The sequence below is a fragment of the Bombina bombina genome, chromosome 3, assembly GCF_027579735.1.
Source record: "Bombina bombina isolate aBomBom1 chromosome 3, aBomBom1.pri, whole genome shotgun sequence".
Taxonomy (NCBI): domain Eukaryota; kingdom Metazoa; phylum Chordata; class Amphibia; order Anura; family Bombinatoridae; genus Bombina; species Bombina bombina.
In genome coordinates, this window is record NC_069501.1 from 1,119,688,269 (window position 1) to 1,119,713,459 (window position 25,191).

A 25,191-nucleotide genomic window follows, 5' to 3' on the forward strand; every position below is an offset into this window, starting at 1 on the left:
TTAAGGAGGTGCTATCTACTCTGGATTATTGTGACTCTTTGGTCATTCCAGAAAAATTGTGCAAGATGGACAAATTCTTAGAGGTCCCGGTGCACCCTGATGCCTTTCCGATCCCTAAAAGGGTGGCGGACATAGTGAATAAGGAGTGGGAGAAACCAGGCATACCCTTTGTCCCACCTCCTATATTTAAGAAATTGTTCCCCATGGTCGACCCAATGAAGGACACATGGCAAACAATCCCTAAGGTTGAGGGGGCAGTTTCTACCCTAGCCAAACGCACAACTATTCCCATTGAGGACAATTGTGCTTTCAAAGATCCTATGGATAAAAAATTGGAGGGTTTGCTTAAAAAGATTTTTGTTCAGCAAGGTAACCTCCTCCAACCAATTTCGTGCATTATTCCTGTCACTACGGCGGCGTGTTTCTGGTTCGATGAACTAGAAAAGTCGCTTAATATGGAGACTCCATATGAGGAAGTCATGGACAGAATTCACGCACTTAAGTTAGCTAATTCCTTTATTTTAGATGCCGCTTTGCAATTAGCGAGATTAGCGGTGAAAAATTCAGGGTTTGCAATTGTGGCGCGCAGAGCGCTCTGGCTAAAGTCTTGGTCGGTGGATGTATCTTCCAAGACAAAATTGCTTAATATCCCTTTCAAAGGTAAGACCCTTTTTGGGCCAGAATTGAAAGAAATTATTTCAGACATCACTGGGGGGAAGGGCCATGCCCTCCCACAGGACAGGCCTTTCAAGGCTAAGAATAAGTCCAATTTTCATTCCTTTTGCAATTTCAGGAATGGACCGGCTTCTAACTCTGCAGCCTCTAGACAAGAGGGTAACGCTTCCCAGGCTAAACCAGCTTGGAAACCAATGCAGGGCTGGAACAAGGGTAAACAGGCCAAGAAGCCTGCTGCTGCTACCAAGACAGCATGAAGGGGTAGCCCCCGATCCAGGACCGGATCTAGTAGGGGGCAGACTCTCTCTCTTTGCTCAGGCTTGGGCAAGAGATGTTCCAGATCCCTGGGCACTAGAAATAGTCTCTCAGGGTTATCTTCTAGAATTCAAGGAACTGCCCCCAAGGGGAAGGTTCCACATGTCTCGCTTATCTTCAGACCAAATAAAGAGACAGGCATTCTTACATTGTGTAGAAGACCTGTTAAAGATGGGAGTGATACACTCAGTTCCAACTGTAGAACAAGGTCAGGGGTTTTACTCAAACCTGTTTGTAGTTCCCAAAAAAGAGGGAACTTTCAGACCAATTCTGGATTTAAAAATTCTAAACAAATTTCTCAGAGTTCCATCGTTCAAAATGGAAACCATTCAAACAATTTTACCTACAATCCAGGAGGGTCAATATATGACTACCGTGGATTTAAAGGATGCGTACCTACATATTCCTATCCACAAAGATCATCATCAGTTCCTAAGGTTCGCCTTTCTGGACAAACATTATCAGTTCGTGGCTCTTCCATTTGGGTTAGCCACTTCTCCCAGAATTTTCACAAAGGTTCTAGGGTCCCTTCTGGCGGTTCTAAGACCAAGGGGCATTGCAGTGGCACCTTATCTAGACGACATTCTAATTCAAGCGTCGTCTCTTTCCAAGGCAAAGGCTCATACAGACATTGTTCTAGCCTTTCTCAGATCTCACGGGTGGAAGGTGAACATAGAAAAGAGTTCCCTGTCTCCGTCAACAAGAGTTCCCTTTTTGGGAGCAATAATAGATTCTTTAGAAATGAAGATCTTCCTGACAGAAGTCAGAAAGACAAAGCTTCTAAACTCTTGTCAAGTTCTTCACTCTATTCTGCAGCCTTCCATAGCTCAGTGCATGGTAGTAGGATTGATGGTTGCAGCAATGGACATAGTTCCTTTTGCTCGAATTCATCTAAGACCATTACAACTGTGCATGCTCAATCAGTGGAATGGGGACTATGCAGACTTGTCTCCACAGATTCAAGTAGACTAGATGACCAGAGACTCACTCCGTTGGTGGTTGACCCAGGATCACCTGTCTCAGGGAATGAGTTTCCGCAGACCAGAGTGGGTCATTGTCACGACCGACGCCAGTCTATTAGGCTGGGGCGCGGTCTGGGATTCCCTGAAAGCTCAGGGTCTATGGTCTCGGGAAGAGTCTCTTCTCCCGATAAACATCCTGGAACTGAGAGCGATATTCAATGCTCTCCGAGCTTGGCCTCAACTAGCGAAGGCTGGATTCTTAAGATTCCAGTCAGACAACATGACGACTGTAGCTTACATCAACCATCAGGGAGGAACAAAGAGTTCCTTGGCGATGAGAGAGGTATCCAAGATCATCGAATGGGCTGAGGATCACTCCTGCCATCTACTGTATCTGCAATTCACATCCCAGGAGTAGACAACTGGGAGGCGGATTATCTGAGTCGTCAGACTTTCCATCCGGGGGAGGTTTTTGCCCAGTTGACTCAATTATGGGGCATTCCAGACATGGATCTGATGGCGTCTCGTCAGAACTTCATGGTTCCTTGCTACGGGTCCAGATCCAGGGATCCCAAGGCGACTCTAGTGGATGCATTAGTGGCGCCTTGGTCGTTCAACCTAGCTTATGCATTTCCACCGTTCCCTCTCCTTCCCAGGCTCGTAGCCAGGATCAAACAGGAGAAGGCCTCAGTGATTCTGATAGCTCCTGCGTGGCCGCGCAGGACTTGGTATGCAGACCTGGTGAATATGTCATCGGCTCCACCATGGAAGCTACCTTTGAGACAGGATCTTCTAGTACAAGGTCCATTCGAACATCCAAATCTAGTCTCTCTGCAGCTGACTGCTTGGAAATTGAACGCTTGATTTTATCCAAGCGTGGGTTTTCAAATTCAGTGATAGATACTCTGGTTCAAGCCAGAAAACCTGTGACTAGAAAGATTTACCATAAAATATGGAAAAAATATATCTGTTGGTGTGAATCCAAGGGATTCTCCTGGAGTAAGATTAAAATTTCTAAGATTCTCTCCTTTCTCCAAGAAGGTTTGGATAAAGGGTTGTCAGCGAGTTTTCTAAAAGGACAGATTTCTGCTTTATCTGTCTTGTTACACAAACGACTGGCAGCTGTGCCAGATGTACAAGCTTTTGTACAGGCTTTGGTCAGAATCAAGCCTGTTTACAGACCCATGACTCCTCCTTGGAGTCTAAATTTAGTTCTTTCAGTTCTTCAAGGGGTTCCGTTTGAACCTTTACATTCCATAGATATCAAGTTACTATCTTGGAAAGTTCTGTTTTTGGTTGCTATTTCTTCTGCTAGAAGAGTTTCTGAATTATCTGCTCTGCAGTGTGATCCACCCTATTTGGTGTTCCATTCAGATAAGGTCGTTTTGCGTACTAAGCCTGGTTTTCTTCCAAAAGTTGTTTCCAACAAGAATATTAACCAGGAAATAGTTGTTCCTTCTCTGTGTCCGAATCCAGTTTCAAAGAAGGAACGTTTGTTACACAATTTAGATGTAGTTCGTGCTTTAAAGTTCTATTTAGAAGCAACAAAGGATTTTAGACAAACCTCATCTTTGTTTGTCCTTTACTCTGGTAAGAGGAGAGGACAAAAAGCTACTGCTACCTCTCTTTCTTTCTGGCTGAAAAGCATTATCCGATTGGCTTATGAGACTGCCGGACGGCAGCCTCCTGAACGAATCACAGCTCACTCTACTAGGGCTGTGGCTTCCACATGGGCCTTCAAGAACGAGGCTTCTGTTGATCAGATATGTAAGGCAGCGACTTGGTCTTCTCTGCACACTTTTGCCAAATTCTACAAATTTGATACTTATGCTTCTTCGGAGGCTATTTTTGGGAGAAAGGTTTTGCAAGCCGTGGTGCCTTCCATTTAGGTAACCTGATTTGCTCCCTCCCTTCATCCGTGTCCTAAAGCTTTGGTATTGGTTCCCACAAGTAATGGATGACGCCGTGGACCGGACACACCAATGTTGGAGAAAACAGAATTTATGCTTACCTGATAAATTACTTTCTCCAACGGTGTGTCCGATCCACGGCCCGCCCTGGTTTTTTAATCAGGTTTGAAAAATTTCTTTCTCTATACACTACAGTCACCACTGCACCCTATAGTTTCTCCTTTTTTTCTCCTAACCGTCGGTCGAATGACTGGGGGGCGGAGCCTGAAGAGGGGCTATATGGCAACTTTTGCTGTGCTCTTTGCCATTTCCTGTTGGGGAAGAGAATATTCCCACAAGTAATGGATGACGCCGTGGAACGGACACACCGTTGGAGAAAGTAATTTATCAGGTAAGCATAAATTCTGTTTTTCAAGGTTGCCATATCTACACTTAAACAGCTCTAGCCACCTGGGAAGTTAAATAAGGGTACATAAAGTACCCATTTGTGGAAAGTACACCCCCTGACGCATCAAATGAGGGGCTATATGTACTTCTAGCACAAAAGTGGAGTGCGCAAATATTCATGGAATATGGTGTTTTGCTTAGTAAATATTTTTTTCTAAGCAAAGTGACATGTTCATTTATGTCTTACGCACTCACAATCTGTGCTAGCAATACATGCAGCCCCTCCTTAGATGCACCAAGGGGTGTACTTTCTAAAACTGTGTGCCTTGTATACTGTATGTTAAATTCCCATGTGGCTACAGCTGTTAAACTGCAGACATGGCTACCTTGAAACACTTTAAAAGTATAGGGGTTATATATGCAATTAAACAGCTCTAGCCACCTGGGAAGTTAAATTAAGGTACATAAAGTACACATTTGTAGAAAGTACACCCCCTGACGCATCAAATGAGGGGCTATATGTACTTCTAGCACAAAAGTGGAGTGTGCAAATATTCATGGAATATGGTGCTTTGCTTGGAAAAACATAATTTATGTAAGAACTTACCTGATAAATTCATTTCTTTCATATTAGCAAGAGTCCATGAGCTAGTGACGTATGGGATATACATTCCTACCAGGAGGGGCAGGAGGAAGTTTCCCAAACCTCAAAATGCCTATAAATACACCCCTCACCACACCCACAAATCAGTTTAACGAATAGCCAAGAAGTGGGGTGATAAGAAAAAAGTGCGAAGCATAAATATAAGGAATTGGAATAATTGTGCTTTATACAAAAAAATCATAACCACCACAAAAAAAGGGTGGGCCTCATGGACTCTTGCTAATATGAAAGAAATGAATTTATCAGGTAAGTTCTTACATAAATTATGTTTTCTTTCATGTAATTAGCAAGAGTCCATGAGCTAGTGACGTATGGGATAATGACTACCCAAGATGTGGATCTTCCACGCAAGAGTCACTAGAGAGGGAGGGATAAAATAAAGACAGCCAATTCCGCTGAAAAAAATCCACACCCAAAAATAAAGTTTAAATCTTATAAAGAAAAAAACTGAAAATATAAGCAGAAGATTCAAACTGAAACAGCTGCCTGAAGTACTTTTCTACCAAAGACAGCTTCAGAAGAAGAAAATACATCAAAATGGTAGAATTTAGTAAAAGTATGCAAAGAAGACCAAGTTGCTGCTTTGCAAATTTGATCAACCGAAGCTTCATTCCTAAACGCCCAGGAAGTAGAAACTGACCTAGTAGAATGAGCTGTAATCCTTTGAGGTGGAGTTTTACCCGACTCGACATAAGCATGATGAATTAAAGATTTCAACCAAGATGCCAAAGAAATGGCGGAGGCCTTTTGACCTTTCCTAGAACCGGAAAAGATAACAAATAGACTAGAAGTCTTTCGGAAATTCTTAGTAGCTTCAACATAATATTTCAAAGCTCTAACTACATCCAAAGAATGTAATGATTTCTCCTTAGAATTCTTAGGATTAGGACATAATGAAGGAACCACAATTTCTCTACTAATGTTGTTGGAATTCACAACCTTAGGTAAAAATTTAAAAGAAGTTCGCAACACCGCCTTATCCTGGTGAAAAATCAGAAAAGGAGACTCACAAGAAAGAGCAGATAATTCAGAAACTCTTCTGGCAGAAGAGATGGCCAAAAGGAACAAAACTTTCCAAGAAAGTAATTTAATGTCCAATGAATGCATAGGTTCAAACGGAGGAGCTTGAATAGCCCTCAGAACCAAATTCAAACTCCAAGGAGGAGAAATTGACTTAATGACAGGATTTATACGAACCAAAGCTTGTACAAAACAATGAATATCAGGAAGATTAGCAATCTTTCTGTGAAAAAGAACAGAAAGAGCAGAGATTTGTCCTTTCAAGGAACTTGCAGACAAACCTTTATCCAAACCATCCTGAAGAAACTGTAAAATTCTCGGAATTCTAAAAGAAATATAAGTCTTCCAGACACTATAATATATCTCCCTAGATACAGATTTATGAGCCTGTAACATAGTATTAATCACAGAGTCAGAGAAACCTCTTTGACTAAGAATCAAGCGTTCAATCTCCATACCTTTAAATTTAAGGATTTGAGATCCTGATGGAAAAAAGGACCTTGCGACAGAAGGTCTGGCCTTAACGGAAGAGTCCACGGTTGGCAAGAGGCCATCCGGACAAGATCCGTATACCAAAACCTGTGAGGCCATGCTGGAGCTACCAGCAGAACAAACGAGCATTCCTTCAGAATCTTGGAGATTACTCTTGGAAGAAGAACTAGAGGCGGAAAGATATAGGCAGGATGATACTTCCAAGGAAGTGACAATGCATCCACTGCTTCCGCTTGAGGATCCCTGGATCTGGACAGATACCTGGGAAGTTTCTTGTTTAGATGAGAGGCCATCAAATCTATTTCTGGAAGTCCCCACATTTGAACAATCTGAAGAAAAACCTCTGGGTGAAGAGACCATTCGCCCGGATGTAATGTTTGGCGACTGAGATAATCCGCTTCCCAATTGTCTATACCTGGAATATGAACCGCAGAAACTAGACAGGAGCTGGATTCCGCCCATAACAGAATTCAAGATACTTCTTTCATAGCCAGAGGACTGTGAGTCCCTCCTTGATGATTGATGTATGCCACAGTTGTGACATTGTCTGTCTGAAAACAAATGAATGATTCTCTCTTTAGAAGAGGCCAAGACTGAAGAGCTCTGAAAATTGCACAGAGTTCCAAAATATTGATCGGTAATCTCACCTCCTGAGATTCCCAAACCCCTTGTGCTGTCAGAGACCCCCACACAGCTCCCCAACCTGTAAGACTTGCATCTGTTGAAATTACAGTCCAGGTCGGAAGAACAAAAGAAGCCCCCTGAACTAAACGATGGTGATCTGTCCACCACATCAGAGAGTGTCGTACAATCGGTTTTAAAGATATTGAGATATCTTTGTGTAATCCCTGCACCACTGGTTCAGCATACAGAGCTGAAGAGGCCGCATGTGAAAACGAGCAAAGGGGATCGCGTCCGATGCAGCAGTCATAAGACCTAGAATTTCCATGCATAAGGCTACCGAAGGGAATGATTGTGACTGAAGGTTTCGACAAGCTGATATCAATTTTAGACGTCTCTTGTCTGTCAAAGATAGAGTCATGGACACTGAATATATCTGGAAACCTAAAAAGGTTACCTGTTTCTGAGGAATCAATGAACTTTTTGGTAAATTGATCCTCCAACCATGATGTTGAAGAAACAACACAAGTCGATTCGTATGAGATTCTGCTAAATGTGAAGACTGAGCAAGTACCAAGATATCGTCCAAATAAGGAAATACCACAATACCCTGTTCTCTGATTACAGACAGAAGGGCACCGAGAACCTTCGTAAAAATTCTTGGAGCTGTAGCTAGGCCAAACAGCAGAGCCACAAACTGGTAATGCTTGTCTAGGAAATAGAATCTCAGAAACTGATAGTGATCTGGATGAATCGGAATATGCAGATATGCATCCTGTAAATCTATTGTAGACATATAATGCCCTTGCTGAACAAAAGGCAGGATAGTCCTTACAGTTACCATTTTGAATGTTGGTATCCTTACATAACGATTCAATATTTTTAGATCCAGAACTGGTCTGAAGGAATTCTCCTTCTTTGGTACAATGAAGAGATTTGAATAAAACCCCAGTCCCTGTTCCAGAACTGGAACTGGCATAATTACTCCAGCCAACTCTAGATCTGAAACACATTTCAGAAATGCTTGAGCCTTCGCTGGGTTTACTGGGACACGGGAAAGAAAAAATCTCTTTGCAGGAGGCCTTATCTTGAAGCCAATTCTGTACCCTTCTGAAACAATGTTCTGAATCCAAAGATTGTGAACGGAATTGATCCAAATTTCTTTGAAAAAAAACGTAATCTGCCCCCTACCAGCTGAGCTGGAATGAGGGCCGCACCTTCATGTGGACTTGAAACTGATACCGCTCCTGAGGATGAAGGATCAGGTTTTTGTTCCTTGTTGTGACGAAAGGAACGAAAACGATTATTAGACCTAAATTTGCCTTTAGATTTTTTATCCTGTGGTAAAAAAGTTCCTTTCCCTCCAGTAACAGTTGAGATAATAGAATCCAACTGAGAACCAAACAATTTATTACCCTGGAAAGAAAGGGAAAGCAGAGTAGACTTAGAAGACATATCAGCATTCCAAGTTTTAAGCCATAAAGCTCTTCTAGCTAAAATAGCTAGAGACATATACCTGACATCAACTCTTAATGATATCAAAGATGGCATCACAAATAAAATTATTAGCATGTTGCTATGAGAATTATGATCTGTTACTTGTTGCGCTAAAGCTTCTAACCAAAAAGTTGAAGCTGCAGCAACATCCGCTAAAGATATAGCAGGTCTAAGAAGATTACCTGAACACAAGTAAGCTTTTCTTAGAAAGGATTAAATTTTCCTATCTAAAGGATCCTTAAAGGAAGTACCATCTGCCGTAGGAATAGTAGTACGCTTAGCAAGAGTAGAGACAGCCCCATCAAGGGATTTTGTCCCAAAACTCTAATCTGTCAGATGGCACAGGATATAATTGCTTAAAACGTTTAGAAGGAGTAAATGAATTACCCAAATTATTCCATTCCCTGGAAATTACTTCAGAAATAGCACTAGGGACAGGAAAAACTTCTGGAATAACTACAGGAGATTTAAAAACCTTATCTAAACGTTTAGATTTAGTATCAAGAGGACCAGAATCCTCAATTTCTAATGCAATTAGGACTTCTTTAAGTAAAGAACAAATAAATTCCATTTTAAATAAATATGAAGATTTATCAGCATCAACCTCTGAGACAGAATCCTCTGAACCAGAAGCAGTGGCGTAGCGTGGGGGGGGGGGCCACAGGGGCGGCTGCCCCGGGCGCATAATTCTTAGGGGCGCAAAATTTGTGCATTCAGTGCCTCACATCGTCCCTTCTGTACTGCAGGCAGATGCAGCACTAAGGGAGGAAACATTCAAGAAAGGTCTTCTTTTTTTTTTATAGATTAAAATGTATTTTATTGTGTGTTAACTTCAGAGGGGGGGCTGGGGGTGTAAGCGCTCTTTCGTCTCTCATGGCTTCGCGTGCGATGTAAGGAGTGAAGTGTGGACAAAGAGAGACTGCACTGTGCACACAGGAAGTGGTTAACAGCTTCCTGTGTGCACAGTGCAGTACAGCAGTTGAGCAGGAAGACTCGTCACCCACCTCTGAAACACAGTGAGTTACGAATCTCAGGCAGCTGAATTCTTTGGATTCCTGCATGGGCATACAACATGCAGATGTTTTGCTAGTATTATTGTGGAGGTTCGTCATCCCCAACTATCCAGGTCACATGAATGCAGACTCAGTAGAGGCATTTCAGTAACAAGTCTCCTGAGTCCTGACATTGTTCTGTTGTAGTCAGTGCACAAATCGTGCTGGTATTATTTGTTTCTTTGGTGCATGAAAAGGGAAGAAAACTTGTACTAAAGTTTAGCTTTGTTGACAAATAATCCTTTAATAATTAATGACTCATTTTTCAACAAAGCTGAACTTTAGTACAAGTTTTTTCCCTTTCCATGCACCAAAGGAACACATAATACCAGCACGATTTGTGCACCTGCTTATGAAAATAAGCTGTCAGGGTAGGCAGCTACATAACACAGCACAGATCTTCTCACCCTGCACAGGTTACCACGGCAATCTATTAGCCTTTGGAGACAATGGCGCTAAAAAACTCTGACTTCTCATACTCTGCTCTGTGAAATATGATCCTGCTGCCTTCTGCAAGATCACAGTGTGTGAGAACGACGTTATGTTTTTAGCTCCGGTGTCTGCAGAGGCTAATTGACTAGAAATCTGCTGGTTAACTGTTTTGTTACAGGGTAAGTTGTCTAAGTCTTGGCAACTGCTGAATCTTCATCTTTTAATTTTATTTCCCTTTGAGCGCTCTGCACGTACTGTAACTGTAATAGAAGTAAGCATGACCACATAGAAGTATATAGTGTATAAACTCTGATTATGCTTCCATTGTTAATGCTCAAGATTTGAATTGCCTACTTAAAAATGTTGTGAGACTCAAGTCACAGGCTACTCTAACACTTATACTCCACTGTATGTCTGCTTGAGTGTATATAGGTTGCTGAGTATCACAGTGTATGCAACTATGCATGTGTGTGGGTATAGGTGTATGCATATGTGTATGACTGTGTGGCTATAGGTGTATGCATATGTGTATGACTGTGTGGCTATAGGTGTATGCATATGTGTATGACTGTGTGGCTATAGGTGTATGCATATGTGCATGACTGTGTGGCTATAGGTGTATGCATATGTGTATGACTGTGTGGGTATAGGTGTATGCATATGTGCATGACTGTGTGGGTATAGGTGTATGCATATGTGCATGACTGTGTGGGTATAGGTGTATGCATATGTGTATGACTGTGTGGCTATAGGTGTATGCAGATGTGCATGACTGTGTGGGTATAGGTGTATGCATATGTGCATGACTGTGTGGGTATAGGTGTATGCATATGTGTATGACTGTGTGGCTATAGGTGTATGCATATGTGCATGACTGTGTGGGTATAGGTGTATGCATATGTGCATGACTGTGTGGGTATAGGTGTATGCATATGTGTATGACTGTGTGGCTATAGGTGTATGCAGATGTGCATGACTGTGTGGCTATAGGTGTATGCATATGTGCATGACTGTGTGGGTATAGGTGTATGCATATGTGCATGACTGTGTGGGTATAGGTGTATGCATATGTGCATGACTGTGTGGGTATAGGTGTATGCATATGTGCATGACTGTGTGGGTATAGGTGTAGGGGGCGCAATACTTGCCTTGCCCTGGGCGCTGGCAACCCACGCTACGCCACTGACCAGAAGAACCATTATCAGAATCAGAATGATGATGTTCATTTAAAAATTCATCTGAAAAATGAGAAGTTTTAAAAGACTTTTTACGTTTACTTGAAGGAGGAATAACAGACATAGCCTTCTTAATGGATTTAGAAACAAAATCTCTTATGTTATCAGGAACACTCTGAGTATTAGATGTTTACGGAACAGCAACAGGTAATGTAACAGTACTAAAGGAAATATTATCTGCATTAACAAGTTTGTCATGACAAACAGTACAAACAACAGCTGGAGGAACAGATACCATAAGTTTACAGCAGATACACTTATCTTTGGTAGCTCCAGCACCAGGCAGCGATTTTCCAGAAGTATCTTCTGACTCAGTTTCAACGTGGGACATCTTGCAATATGTAATAGAAAAAACAACATATAAAGCAAAATTGATCAAACTCCTTAAATGACAGTTTCAGGAATGGGAAAAAATGCCAGTGAACAAGCTTCTAGCAACCAGAAGCAATAAATAATGAGACTTAAATAATGTGGAGACAATAGTGACGCCCATATTTTTTTAGCGCCAAAAATGACTCCCACATTATTTGGCGCCTAAATGCTTTTGGCGCCAAAAATGACGCCACACCCGGAACGCTGACACTTTTGGCGCAAAAGAACGTCAAAAATGACGCAACTTCCGGCGACACGTATGACGCCGGAAACAGAAAAAAAAATTTGCGCCAAAAAAGTCTGCGCCAAGAATGACGCAATAAAATGAAGCATTTTCAGCCCCCGCGAGCCTAACAGCCCACAGGGAAAAAGTCAAATTTTAAGGTAAGAAAAAAATTGATTTATTCATATGCATTATCCCAAATATGAAACTGACTGTCTGAAATAAGGAACGTTGAACATCCTGAGTCAAGGCAAATAAATGTTTGAATACATATATTTAGAACTTTATAAAAAAGTGCCCACCCATAGCTTAGAGTGTCACAGAAAATAAGACTTACTTACCCCAGGACACTCATCTACATGTTTGTAGAAAGCCAAACCAGTACTGAAACGAAAATCAGCAGAGGTAATGGTATATATAAGAGTATATCGTCGATCTGAAAAGGGAGGTAAGAGATGAATCTCTACGACCGATAACAGAGAACCTATGAAATAGACCCCGTAGAAGGAGATCATTGAATTCAAATAGGCAATACTCTCCTCACATCCCTCTGACATTCACTGCACGCTGAGAGGAAAACCGGGCTCCAACCTGCTGCGGAGCGCATATCAACGTAGAATCTAGCACAAACTTACTTCACCACCTCCATAGGAGGCAAAGTTTGTAAAAACTGATTTGTGGGTGTGGTGAGGGGTGTATTTATAGGCATTTTGAGGTTTGGGAAACTTTGCCCCTCCTGGTAGGAATGTATATCCCATACGTCACTAGCTCATGGACTCTTGCTAATTACATGAAAGAAATATTATTTTCTAAGCAAAGTGACATGTTCATTTATGTCTTACGCACTCCAAATCTGTGCTAGCAATACATGCAGTCCCTCATTTGATGCACCAAGGGGTGTACTTTCCAAAACCGTGTACCTTGTATACTGAATCTTAAATTCCCAGGTGGCTACAGCTGTTAAACTTCAGACATTGCTACCTTGAAACACTTTAAACGTATAGGGGTTATATATGCAATTAAACAGTTTTTTTTTCCAATATATCTTTTTATTGTTTTCAAACAAATTAATGAAAAAGAAACAGAAAAAGGAATATATCTTATGCAGTGTACAAATGCATCTGTAGGCAGGTGTTAACAGCAAATACATTTAAATCAGGAATAACACTTAGAATCAGAGTACTTGCTAACATTGCAAATTATTACCAGTTCTAGCAATCTTCCAGACTGAAACAACAGCAAATGTTACAGAAACAATAAGATAATAGGCAGTTGACCTTTTAATTTGAATCAAAGCTTTTGTGTTAAGTTCATTCGCCTTGCTCCCAGAGGAATATCACATCAGCAATAAAGTTTAGCTTACCTACATTCGTATAATGTATTTTTTCAAGTTCAAGTACATATTTCACCTCTCTAACCCACATACTGTATGTTGGTATTTCTGCCTTTTTCCAGAATCTTGGTATAAGGCGCCTAGCGCAAGTAAGCATAACATGTAGCAATTTTTTCCGATACAAACAGGTTACATTTGGGAAGTTATTTAATAGAATCAGGCTAGGGGAAAGCTCTAGTGGCTCACCTAATATCTTGCTAACTTGTGCATTTATGCTGTGCCAATATGGCTTAATACGGGGGCACTTCCACCATATATGAGAAAGCGTACCGACTTCATCACAGTGTCTCCAACATAAGGGAGAGGAGTTGGGGAATATACTATGTATTCTGTGTGGAGTAAGGTACCACCTAGAAAGTAGCTTAAAATTTGTTTCTACTAAAGTTAATGATAGGGACGACTTTTTGGTTTCAGTAAAAATGCACTCCCATTGTTCATCTGTCAATGCTATATCTAACTCCTCCCATTTGGTGATATATGTAGGTCTCTTAATGGGAAAGGATCCTCTTAGTAGTTTATAAATTATAGAGATATGTGCTTTAGCCATGGAGGGGGTTGCACATAATGCTTCGAATGGAGTTAGTTCCCTTATCAAGTTTGGTCTGTGGGGACTAGAGAAAATGGCGTGTCTAGCCTGCAAGTAAGGAAACCAAAGATGGAACGGGGAACCTATTAATTGGCCTACCTCAGCCTGCGGGCGCATCAAGCCGTTGTGTATTAGCATGTGTGTTGGTACATTTGAGGGGGCTCCTGCAATACGCGGGGTCTGAATGGTATGGTTTTGTAGTAGCAAGGGGTTATTGAGCAGAGGGGTAAGAGGAGAGATTGGTGTCGAAATCAGACTATCTTCTACTAGGGATTTATCCCATGTACGCAACGTGGAAATTGTATAGTAATTACTCCCTATGTCGGGGGACCTCATTTTATGTGGGATCCAGCACTGTTCTCTTAAGTCCAACCCCCCCACTAGAAAGGATTCTATCTGCACCCAGGGTTTGCTCGTCAGTGAGCGACTATTCATGCCAGGTGGGTCGCCTTATAGTAGTTAACCAGATTGGGTGACCCCAGACCCCCATCTACTCTATTAAGAAACAATGTGTTTCTGTTAACTCTGGGCCTTTTATGTGACCAAATAAATCGGTCAAACTTCCTCTGTTGTTTCAGCAGGTAGTGCGTAGGAAGATCTAGGGGAAGGACTTGAAATAAGTAAAGGAATTTGGGAATGATGTTCATTTTTAATGCATTAATATGTCCCATCCATGAAAGATGGCCTTGCCTGTGCCAGGACTCCAATGATTTATCGGTTTCTATTTGAAGTGGGACATAGTTAAGATTAAATAATTCTGTATGAATGGGGGAGATATTGATTCCTAAATATTTGATTTTTGAAGTTAATTGAAAAGAGGTGTGGTTTTTAATGTAGTATGTGTCTTCAGCGTTTAAATGTACCGGGAGTATTATTGATTTTTCCATATTTATTGAAAAGTTGGAGATGTTTCTATACTCCTCCAGCTCTTCAAGGAGGGCTGGTAGGGATGTACAGGGGGAGCTCAGTGTGAATATAATATCGTCCGCATATAGCAGACACTTCTGATGAATCTCTCCAAAGGTGACACCCTGTATAAGAGGGTTACTCCTTATCCTGGTGGCAAGTGCCTCAACCGCCAGGGCAAATAACAAGGGCGAAAGGGGGCATCCCTGCCGCGTGCCATTGTTTATTATAATCTTTTGTGAAAGGGTGTTGTTCGCGTTAACCTTTGCCGAGGGATTGCTATATAGGGCTTTAATACGCGAGATCATGACTTGGGAGAATCCAAACCTTGACAGAGCGGACCAGAGAAAGTCCCAGTCCACTCTGTCAAAGGCCTTCTCGGCATCCGTGGAGAGTAGGACTAGGGGCGAGTTAGAATTTGTAACAGAGTATAGGGTATGTAATACTCGGATGGTGTTCTCCTTAGCCTCTCTACCTGGGATAAAGCCTACTTGATCAGCATTTACTAGGGATGGTAGATATTTACTGATTCTCGCTGCCAATAGCTTAGCATATAATTTAATATCTACATTGATTAGAGAAATAGGGCGGTAATTAGTGACCTTATCTGGGGGTTTACCTGGTTTGGGGATTACGGAGATTGTAGCTTCCAGAAGCGTAGGTGGTAGGTGCGTACATTGGTCAAAGGTATTATACATCTCCAGCAAATGCGGGCCTAGAAGGGATTTGAAAAGATGGTAATATTTGGGAGTAAAGCCATCTGGGCCGGGGGCTTTGCCCTGTGGGAGATCTTTTATGGCTAACAGGACCTCTTGAATTGAAAATTGTGCGTCTAGTGCTGCTCTATCTGAGTCTGATAATGTTGGAAGCAGGGTCTGTTCCAAGTATGTATTTATACTATTGTGTTTATTTTCCAAGTGTGTGTTGGGAAGGTTATATAATGAGGTGTAGTATGCTGCGAATTGATCAACAATTGCTGCGTTATCAGTGTGGGTGACACCCTTGGAGTCTATAATTTTAGGTATGTATGTTTTATATCTTTTCTTCTTCAAAGATCTCGCCAATAAACGCCCCGCTTTGTTGTTTTCGACAAAAAATTTTTATTTGGATGTAAGTGCCCTCATATGCGCGTTTTTAATTAAGTAATGATTTAGGTCTTCCCTAGCCTGTTGTGATTTCTGCAGCAGTAGTGTTGATCTAGGGTTACTCTTTTGTGCATCTTCGCAGGCTTTAAACGCAGTTGATAGAGAGTCAAACATAGCTGAGCATTGTTTGCGTTGTCTATGTGTGTGACCCATTATCACCCCCCTTATATAACATTTATATGCGTCCCAATTATTAATAGCTGAGGTGGCAGCGGAATTATTGAATGAGAAGAATTCTGAAGTTTTTTCGGCTAGATCAGTGGTTATCAAGGGGTCTAATAAGATTTGGTCGTTAAGCTTCCAACAGTGTTGGTGTCGCGGTTTAGCGGACCACAAAAACGTGGAACAGACCATGCTGTGGTCTGACCAGGGGGTGTGATGGAGCCGTGAATCTATAAGTGAAGTAAGTAACTGCTGTTCACAAAAAATATAATCGAGGCGGGTATAGGAGCGCTGGGGGTTTGAGAAAAAAGTGAAGTCTTTGGTATTTGGATGAGTGGTTCTCCAAGTGTCAAAAAGAGGGAGAGTGCTTATTGCTCTCCAGATAGACCTAATCTGAGAGTTCCTAATATACGACCTGCCCAAGGATGTGTCTAACATAGGGTTAACAGGGAAATTTAGGTCTCCACTGAGGAGTATTGGGCCTTTCGAAATATCTATAGTGCGGTTAATCACTGTATGAAAAAAGGAGGGTCGGGGGCAGTTAGGAGCGTACACGTTCACTAGAGTAATGGGCCTGCCAAAGTATAATCCTACTATAATTAAGAAGCGACCCTCCCTGTCAGAGTATTTGTTTAATAATTCAAAGGAGGAACCTTTTCTGAATGATATACAGACTCCATTATGTCTGGTCGGGCCTGAACTTAAAAAGTGTTGGTCGTAATAGAGCCTAGAAAGGGTGGGTTCATTTGTTTTTTTGAAATGGGTCTCTTGTATCATTATAATATCAATGTTTTTTTTATAAAAATCATGGAAGGCTATTGAGCGTTTCTGTGGGGAGAGAAAACCTTTAACATTTTGTGTAGAGAGCCTAAACTGGCTAGGCTGGGGATGCTCTGACATATTGTTGTGACTTTCAATCTGTTAACAGCAAGTAACCTTAGCGGTCTATTACAATGTGTTATTCCTGAAAACTAAAAAAAAAAAAAAAAAAAAAAGAAAGGGGGGGGGGGGGGGGGGGAGAACAACAACAATTCAACAAGTAAATTGCAACAAGCAAAAATGAGATAACTTTAAACAGTGTTTGGACCAAATAACAACAGTAATTGTTAAGATCCTAATTATGCAGGAAAGAACATAAGAAAAGGTCAGTGGGGAAAGGTGAAGGGGAGGGTGGGAGAATCTTTACAGGTAGGTTGTGAAGGAGAAGATAAAGGCTAAAGTAAGGTAAGAACTAGAGAGAAAGGAAAAAAGGAGGAAAAGTGTGGCCCGACGGGGCCCCCTCAGGTAACCAGAGGCAGTTACATTGAAATCTATAGATATTTTAAACAGTACATAATATCATTTTTAGAGAGTGTCTATATTTCGTGGCTGAGGGTGGTCTGTAGTATTCAGAGTCAATGTGGGTGGGTTATAAATGCCACCAGTTAGGAGATGCATAAAGTTATATACTCACGACCTCCATTGATCAGGTTCAGCTGTTCGCATTTTTTGCAAGAGTTCCTGTATTATCAATACAGGGCTTTTTAAGGTGCTGTTTGCTGATGACTTCAGACCAAAGTCTTCTCTGAGGCTTTGGCGGGAGTGTAGTAGGTTTAGATGATGGAGACAAGGTTGTCTCCGGAGCTGGTATGTCCAGAAGTTGGCAAAAGTCCGCTATATCCTCTATAGAAGAGCATTCATAACGTCTTCCATTCTTTATGATTTGTATCGATACAGGGAATCCCCATCTATAAGGGATCTTGAGAGATCTTAAATGGGTGGTGAAGTGGGCGAATTCCTTCCTGAGCAGAAGTGTTCTAGTAGAGAGATCTTGGTAAATTTGAATTTTCGCGCCCATAAATGAAAAAGTGGGCTGAGTACGTGCCATCTGAAATATTTTTTCTCTGTCTCTGTAACTTGAAAAGCACACAATAATATCCCTTGGAGGCTGATTATCACTGGGTTTGGGCCGTAGAGATCTGTGGGCCCTCTCAATTGGTATTAAATCAATCACTCTTTGATCTGAAATAGCCAATGCTTGGAATAAATTTTGTAAGTGTTCCACTATGTCTTCACTCTTTATTGACTCTGGGACGCCTCGTATGCGGAGATTATTTCTCTGTGTTCTATTTTCGATGTCGTCTATCTTGTTTTCTAAATCCGCTATCTGAGACTGCTGGTCTCCCATGGCATGTGACATGTCCGAAATTTCTTTGATAATTTCTTCGCTGTTTCCTTCTAAAGTTTCCACCCTGTGGCCCTGCTCATTAATATCTTTTTTCAGCTCAGCGCACTCAGTTTTGATGCAGGATTTAACCTGGTTAATAAGAGCCTCCATTGCCTTTAGTGTGACAGGGCCGTCTTCTGATTGCTGTTGAGAGCCAGAGGGGGATACTGGGGTGCGCATAGTGTCAGGGTTATCTGATATTTCATCATCTTCGCTATCTATCTGAGGTTGGTCTGTCTTCTTCTTTTTGTTCTCTGTGCTTTTAAAAAAGGCATTGACAGTGCCAGACCCCATGCTGGGTTTTAAGTTCTTTTCATTTTTAGTGGCTCTGCGTTGTGCCATGTCAGCAAACATGCAGGGATCTCTGAGTATGAATAGTTGCTTAACAAAACAGTTTGTTCACGCAGCAGAATGTGTGAAAAATAATGGAGGATTTATAGTTGATGTTAATCCCTATGAGTGATGGGCTAATCAGTGCTCTTCAGGGTGTTTCACATCAAATTCAATTTCTGTTTCAGTTGCCCCATTGATTCATTGATAAATTTGCTAGAGGAAATGCCTGGGGCCTCGTGTACTTAATCTCTATTTATGGCATAGTATATCAGATGTATGTTATTTTGACTTTTTGTCCCAAATTTCATATTGATACAGTCTCTTACCGGACCATCCTGTGTAGAGATCCTAGGGTCTCCGTTATTAGACTAACAATGACCCCTTGCGGGTAACGATTATGGTGCGTCACTACGCCTCCAACTATAGGTCCCGGCTTCCAGCACGGCCTACGCCGCGATAGTAATATCGGCCTCTGCCCTTTAAAAGGAGTCTCTGGGGTTATAGTGTAAGGGCCTCCGGACCCTCCTCAGGTGTTCATAGGTCAAATTCAGGCATCTCAGTCTGTCTTTCTTGGTCTTAGAGAGAGCCCCGTCGACGCCACTTCAGGAGCTCTAATTAGGTGCGGCCATTCAGCACGCCCGCACGCTCCGCCTCCCGCAATTAAACAGGTTTATCTACCTCATTAATTGACTAACCTAATTCTAAATGATTTTATTTTATGTTTAAAAATATAACACTCTTTTGCATTACCCACACAAGCATTACAGGCACCATCACTGGTTGAATTAGCACATGGATACTCATGTGAGCAGTAACGCCACGTCAAGGCTTCAACCCTTGCTACTGACCATTCACACACCTTTCATGTCTGATTCACTTACAGAAGCATCCACACCATATACATCAAGACTTTCATCCCTACTACTGACCATACACACACCTTTTGTATCTTTATTCACTCACAGAAACACAACCCCTACCACTGGCCAGTCACATACCTTTCATATCTCCCTTCATACATACCTTTTGCTAGGGGCAACTCAATCACTGGGCTGGTCAGGCGTAAGCCTCAAACAGGGCACTGTGCTGGTCAGGCGTAAGCCTCAACCAGGGCACTGTGCTGTTCAGACGTAAGCCTCAAGCAGGGCACTGTGCTGGTCAGGCGTAAGCCTCAACCAGGGCACTGGGATGGTCAGGCATAAGCCTCAACCAGGGCACTGGGCTGGTCAGGCGTTAGCCTCAACCAGGGATATGTATCTGCATTTCAGAGCCTCCTGGGTTGTGAGGGTATGCAGCTAGTATGTTTCTATAGTATGATAAATACGGAAGCATTCTGGCATGCATAGCCATGCTGACTGCACACTCTACACCTTCTACTAGGGAAAGTTTTTTTTCTTAGTAGCTGGTATATACGCAGCAAAGTGACGGCCATGCAACCTTGCATTCTCCTCACTTGGCCCAGTTACTGGAATATCCCCTGATGAGAGATGGCTTTTAATAATAGTTTCCTGAAATTTCAGGAAACGTAGCCCTCTTCCTTTGGTAGCCTGATACTGGACAAATGCATTAAGCATTGAAAATTGTATCAAGTGGACTGCCAGTTTCTTGTACTATGTATATGCTTTGCGAGAAGCAGAGTATGGTTCAAACATCTGGTCAGTCTTATCTACTCCTCCCATATGCTGATTGTAATCCAGGACACATATGGGTTTCATAGTTGGTGTGTTCGGCCCCCTGACATAAACAGGTGATGTGCTCTCATCATGTATAGTTGTGAGAAGATGCACATCCTTCTTGTCTGTGAATTTCACAGCTAGCAGCTCATCAGAGCGCAAAGCTGAGGTCTCTCCTCACTTTTGCTTTCTGAACATGTGAGTCGGATTGGCATGGATTGTGCCGCATGCAACAGTGCCTTTTCTATATAGCAATTTAAATAATGGCACACCAGTGTAAAAGTTATCCACATATACATGGTAACCTTTATTAAATATTGGGTGGAGTAAGTGGCACATTATTTTTTCACTGGCAGCAAGGGAGGAGGGACAGCCATGGGGTGCTAGAACAGAATCCTTGCCATTGTATACCCTAAAACGATAGGTATATCCACTAGAGCTCTCGCACAGCTTATACAGCTTGATCCCAATTGTCAGTTGTCAATAAAGTTGCGTGGTGACATCATCACGTCATTGCGCATGACATCACTGCACGAAACGTGAATCCCCAGCGATGCCTGTCACTATGCAGGCCAGATCGCCAGGGTAGGAGTGGGTGGGAGCCCCCAGATCTCCCTCAAAGTGGGAGAGTGCTAGCGACGGCTCTGAGCCGTCGTTAGCACCTGACTGAGACAATTTGCGCCGGCTCAGAGCCGTCAATAGAACTCAAGGGGTTAAAGATGCAGTATGCCTAACAGCAGCAGGAATAGAAATCACTCTTTTAGACATACACTCATCATGGCATCATTATCACTTCCCACAGCTACACAACTTCCCTAAGCAAATACTAATTGATTAATCTTAGATACATTTATAATTTGGAATAATGTGCTGAGCTCACCCAACATATTCACCATTTACTCTTCACTTATGCCATTTTTTCAATATACAGACTGTGAGGCAAGTGTACAGTATGTATTTCATCAGCACAGCTGGGGGGCACTTATGTTGGTTGGATCATTAACAGATGGTCATATTAAAACCTTTGATCAGATACATGAAAACATAAATAGTACAAACACTCCTACATGGGATACTTTGGTAGATCGTTTACCTCATTAAAAACATTTTGTACATCATTATCTATAAAAAATAAATCTTTATAGCTACCTACTTCAAAATCTGAAAGAACCTCTCACCTCAGAAGCTAGACCTCCCCAAACTGTTATCTGCTGAACAATGGCAACACAACTTCCTTAAACTCTCTAATCAATTAATAAACCAATTATAAAAACCTAACTTTGTGGTATCTGTCAGATGGTATCTGTCAGGAGTCATCACATTTTTCAAAACTGACTCAAATGATGGAGGAATTGGGCACCCTTCTCCATACTTGGTGATCTTGTCCCAAAATTTGCATCTTTTGGAAGGAGATCCATTCAATTATTGAAGATCTTTATATATATACTTTTTTGACCTGACAGAATCACCAGTATAATTCGTATAAAGTTATGTCAGATCTTAAAAAAAAAGTTGAAAGTCACCTACAATACTCATAATTAAAATGTGACTTAAGGTTGTTCATGATATTATATCCCTGTCATTATTTCCATGGTAAATCAGCTCAATTTGCCAACATGAGATAGATTTTATTGTTGCTCTTTTTGCTTCTCCTAAGCAGATCCTACAGTCATCCTCCTTTTTCTACTTAATCATCCTGCTCAAGAGAATACTTTTATCAATATAACATTAAGTTAATAGTTGTAATTAAGAACTGTACACTATTAGTGCAAAAAAATAAAATAAATCAGAAATCCCAAAAACCCAGTGTTTTCAATAAATGTTTTTCCCTATATACTTCTTGCTCTCCTTAACAAATTACTCCGAGGATACATGTAGTTTTTCCAGCTTTATGGTGACCTTATCGTGGCTTTAGGCCTTAATATGAGTTTAAATATGGCTTTCATATAAGGAGCCGGATCTTATTACTTTTCCTATGGATGTTGTAATGTAATTTGTCTATCATCTGTTTCAATAACATTACTGTTGTTTTTCCTAAAAATCTCTAATAAAAATAATTTAAAAAGGTGGTGGTGGTAGGGGGGCACATTCTGATTGGTTAAAGGCAGCATAAAACCACAATACAACTCTGTATAAGAGTAAGCAAGAACAAATATGTATTTGTCTTAAGTACTTGCACTGTTTATATAATTCTTAAATATCTTCTGGTAAAAATATTTTTCTTCTTAATCCTTAATTTGTTCATAATTGTGATTTGATGACATGGCCGAGTTGAAGTTTCCTCAGAATTCCAGTTAAGCTAAAAAAGGCAAACTGCTAGGGGAAATAGCCTAATCTTTTTAGTAGCCCTGGCACGGAGCATATCCTGCTATGAATTATGAATATGCCTTTATCTATTATTTCCTCCTTTTGCACTATAAGGTTGAATACGTGTAACATATGAGTTTGTACGTGATGATGAGGAAGGACAAGCAATCAGAATTTTTTAGATCCCTTTGTGTGTTTCACACATATTTTTTAGCAACATACTACTATGTGGAAACTGCAAAATGCATTTGAATGATTATTTTGTATTATAAGAGTCATTAAATATATGTTATGTTTGCTGGAAGCATAATACATGTCTGGATTAATGTCACTGTTTTTCTTTATTTCATCTTGAGAGAATAAATTATATGATTTTTGCCAAGCTATTGTAAAATTAGCTTTCATTAAACAAATATAGTTTCACACTGAGTGAGTCCCTACTGTGAACTGTACTTTTTTCTAGTAGGGAACAAACATTTGAATACAAATTAGATAATGCTGGAAATACATCAAGTGAACAGGGTTTCATAATACTTTTTTTTTTTTTTCACAATGGCAACTCACAATTCCTTAATTTTTGACACACCCATTGCATGACAATTCAGTGCAGATTGGACAAGGTGTTGTCACAGTGCCAAAATATTGTGTGACTTAAATACAAGTGTATGGTCCACATCAGCATGAAATAGCCCTGGAAAATATAATGCTTTCAGTTCCCTGGAGGACATCCTTAAGGACATAGATGAGAAAAAAGTGAAGGACCAGTGTGGGAAACCTATTGCTGGCACTTCCCTTGTTGTATGTGTCTGAGCCTAAGTACTGAGTTTAAATATCTCATTGTATAGTTTCAGTTTTTTTGTTTTTTTTGTTTTTGTAATTTAACCTTGAAATAATATTCTTCTTGTAGTTTACTCTTCTGTGCAAAGCTTCTATTTACAGTGGTTCCCAAACTTTTTAACCTCAGTACGGGTTTTTGTTGCTGTAATGCCAATAGCTGTATTGCTATGTGAAAACATACATACATCTCCTCTTAACCTACCTGATTTCTCTTTAACCCCTTGACTGCCAGAGAGGGTTGCAATACACTGCATATTCTGCATTATAAAATTCTTTAAAATCCTTTGAATGTTTTGATAAAACCCTTGAATTAATATTATCTGACCCTGCACATTTATTTACTTTTTCTTTCTGATAATGCCAATAAGACTTTATCCTCTGTTCTTTTATCTCCACAGTCTGTGATGGCAAAATAGAACTGCCATTTACAGCTAAAATTAAAAACATGTAGATGGCCAACCATGTATGAAACACACCTAACCTGCCTCAAGTGACCACAATCCATGAAAATAGAAAATAGAAACTCAGGAGGCCCTGCACTTGGTACCTAGGGAAACGCACAGGGACCAGATCTCATCATGAAAATCAGCTTTATCAAGCCAAACATACATATTCCCCACATATCTAATACATTCAATAATGTCAACCACTTGACCCCAGCTGTAAGCACCAGTTTCCAATTGCTAATTTGACCACAAGAAGTATGTACCCACAGTGATACCTTTGTGAATTCTACAGTCCATAATGTCCATGGTGAAAGAGGCCAATTTTGGACCCTATTACAAGTGGAGCGCTAACGCTCTCGCTCGATAGTGAACTGCTCTAGAAGTTTGGCTATTTGTGCTAGTCATGTTGTGCTCGTATGAGTTGAAAGAAAACTGTTTCGCTTGCATGCTAACCTATTGAATGCTGAACTTAGAATATTGCGTGCGCATTCACCTATTCCCCCTTAGAAGTCAATGGAGCAAACACTCTACTTGCGCGCATATTTTCATGTATGCAAACCTGTCATGAAAATATGAATATTTCACATTCCAATGTTCTTGACATACAAGATTATGTTCTATTTATTCATAAATAAATATTTCTATATATATATATATATATGATGTTTTTTTAGTACAATATATATTTATACGTATATATATATATATATATATATACTGTATATATATATATATATATATATATATATATATATATATATATATGTATATATTCCTCGTTTGCAAGAAGGCACTCACTGGTCTTAGTAAAAAACAACTTTTAATTCATATATTTAAAAAGCAAATACATCCATAACGTTTCGATGTCGTTATGACATCTTTGTCAAATGTTCTGCTAACATCACCAATATAGGACAATCATGTTCCCAAAGTAGAAAATCGGCAGTTGTGGTAATGTAAGACTGTGCTTATCTCTTTTTGGAGGATATTTATATATGTATATATATATGATTATATATAGGTATAGATATATACAGATATATATATCTATATATAAGAACATCTATTTAGAAATACATAGAACATATTCTGCTATGTGCAGAACATTGGAATGTAAAATATGTACAGCACAAACACAGTATAACACTTCATTAAATATAAATATTGCATAAATATGCTTTAACATGTTTTCATCTACTTAACTGCAAAGGGCTCCAATGCATATATATATGGGCTCAAAATTTCAGGTCGTAAGCTACTAGCCAGACCAAAATGTTACTCGCCACTACTAATCCTACCCACTACCTTCCCACACTTCATACAGTAATAAATTATCAAAA

General features: G+C 40.6%; 1 long non-coding RNA gene across 1 annotated transcript in view; it reads left to right on the plus strand.

The window, feature by feature from the left end:
- Positions 1 to 9,521: 9,521 nt before the first annotated feature.
- Positions 9,522 to 25,191, plus strand: part of LOC128652098 (uncharacterized) — a 160,119-nt gene continuing 144,449 nt past the window's right edge. Inside the window, exon 1 of the long non-coding RNA XR_008401267.1 lies at positions 9,522 to 9,559. This is a non-coding gene — a long non-coding RNA (uncharacterized LOC128652098). The remainder of the gene's footprint in view (positions 9,560 to 25,191) is intronic.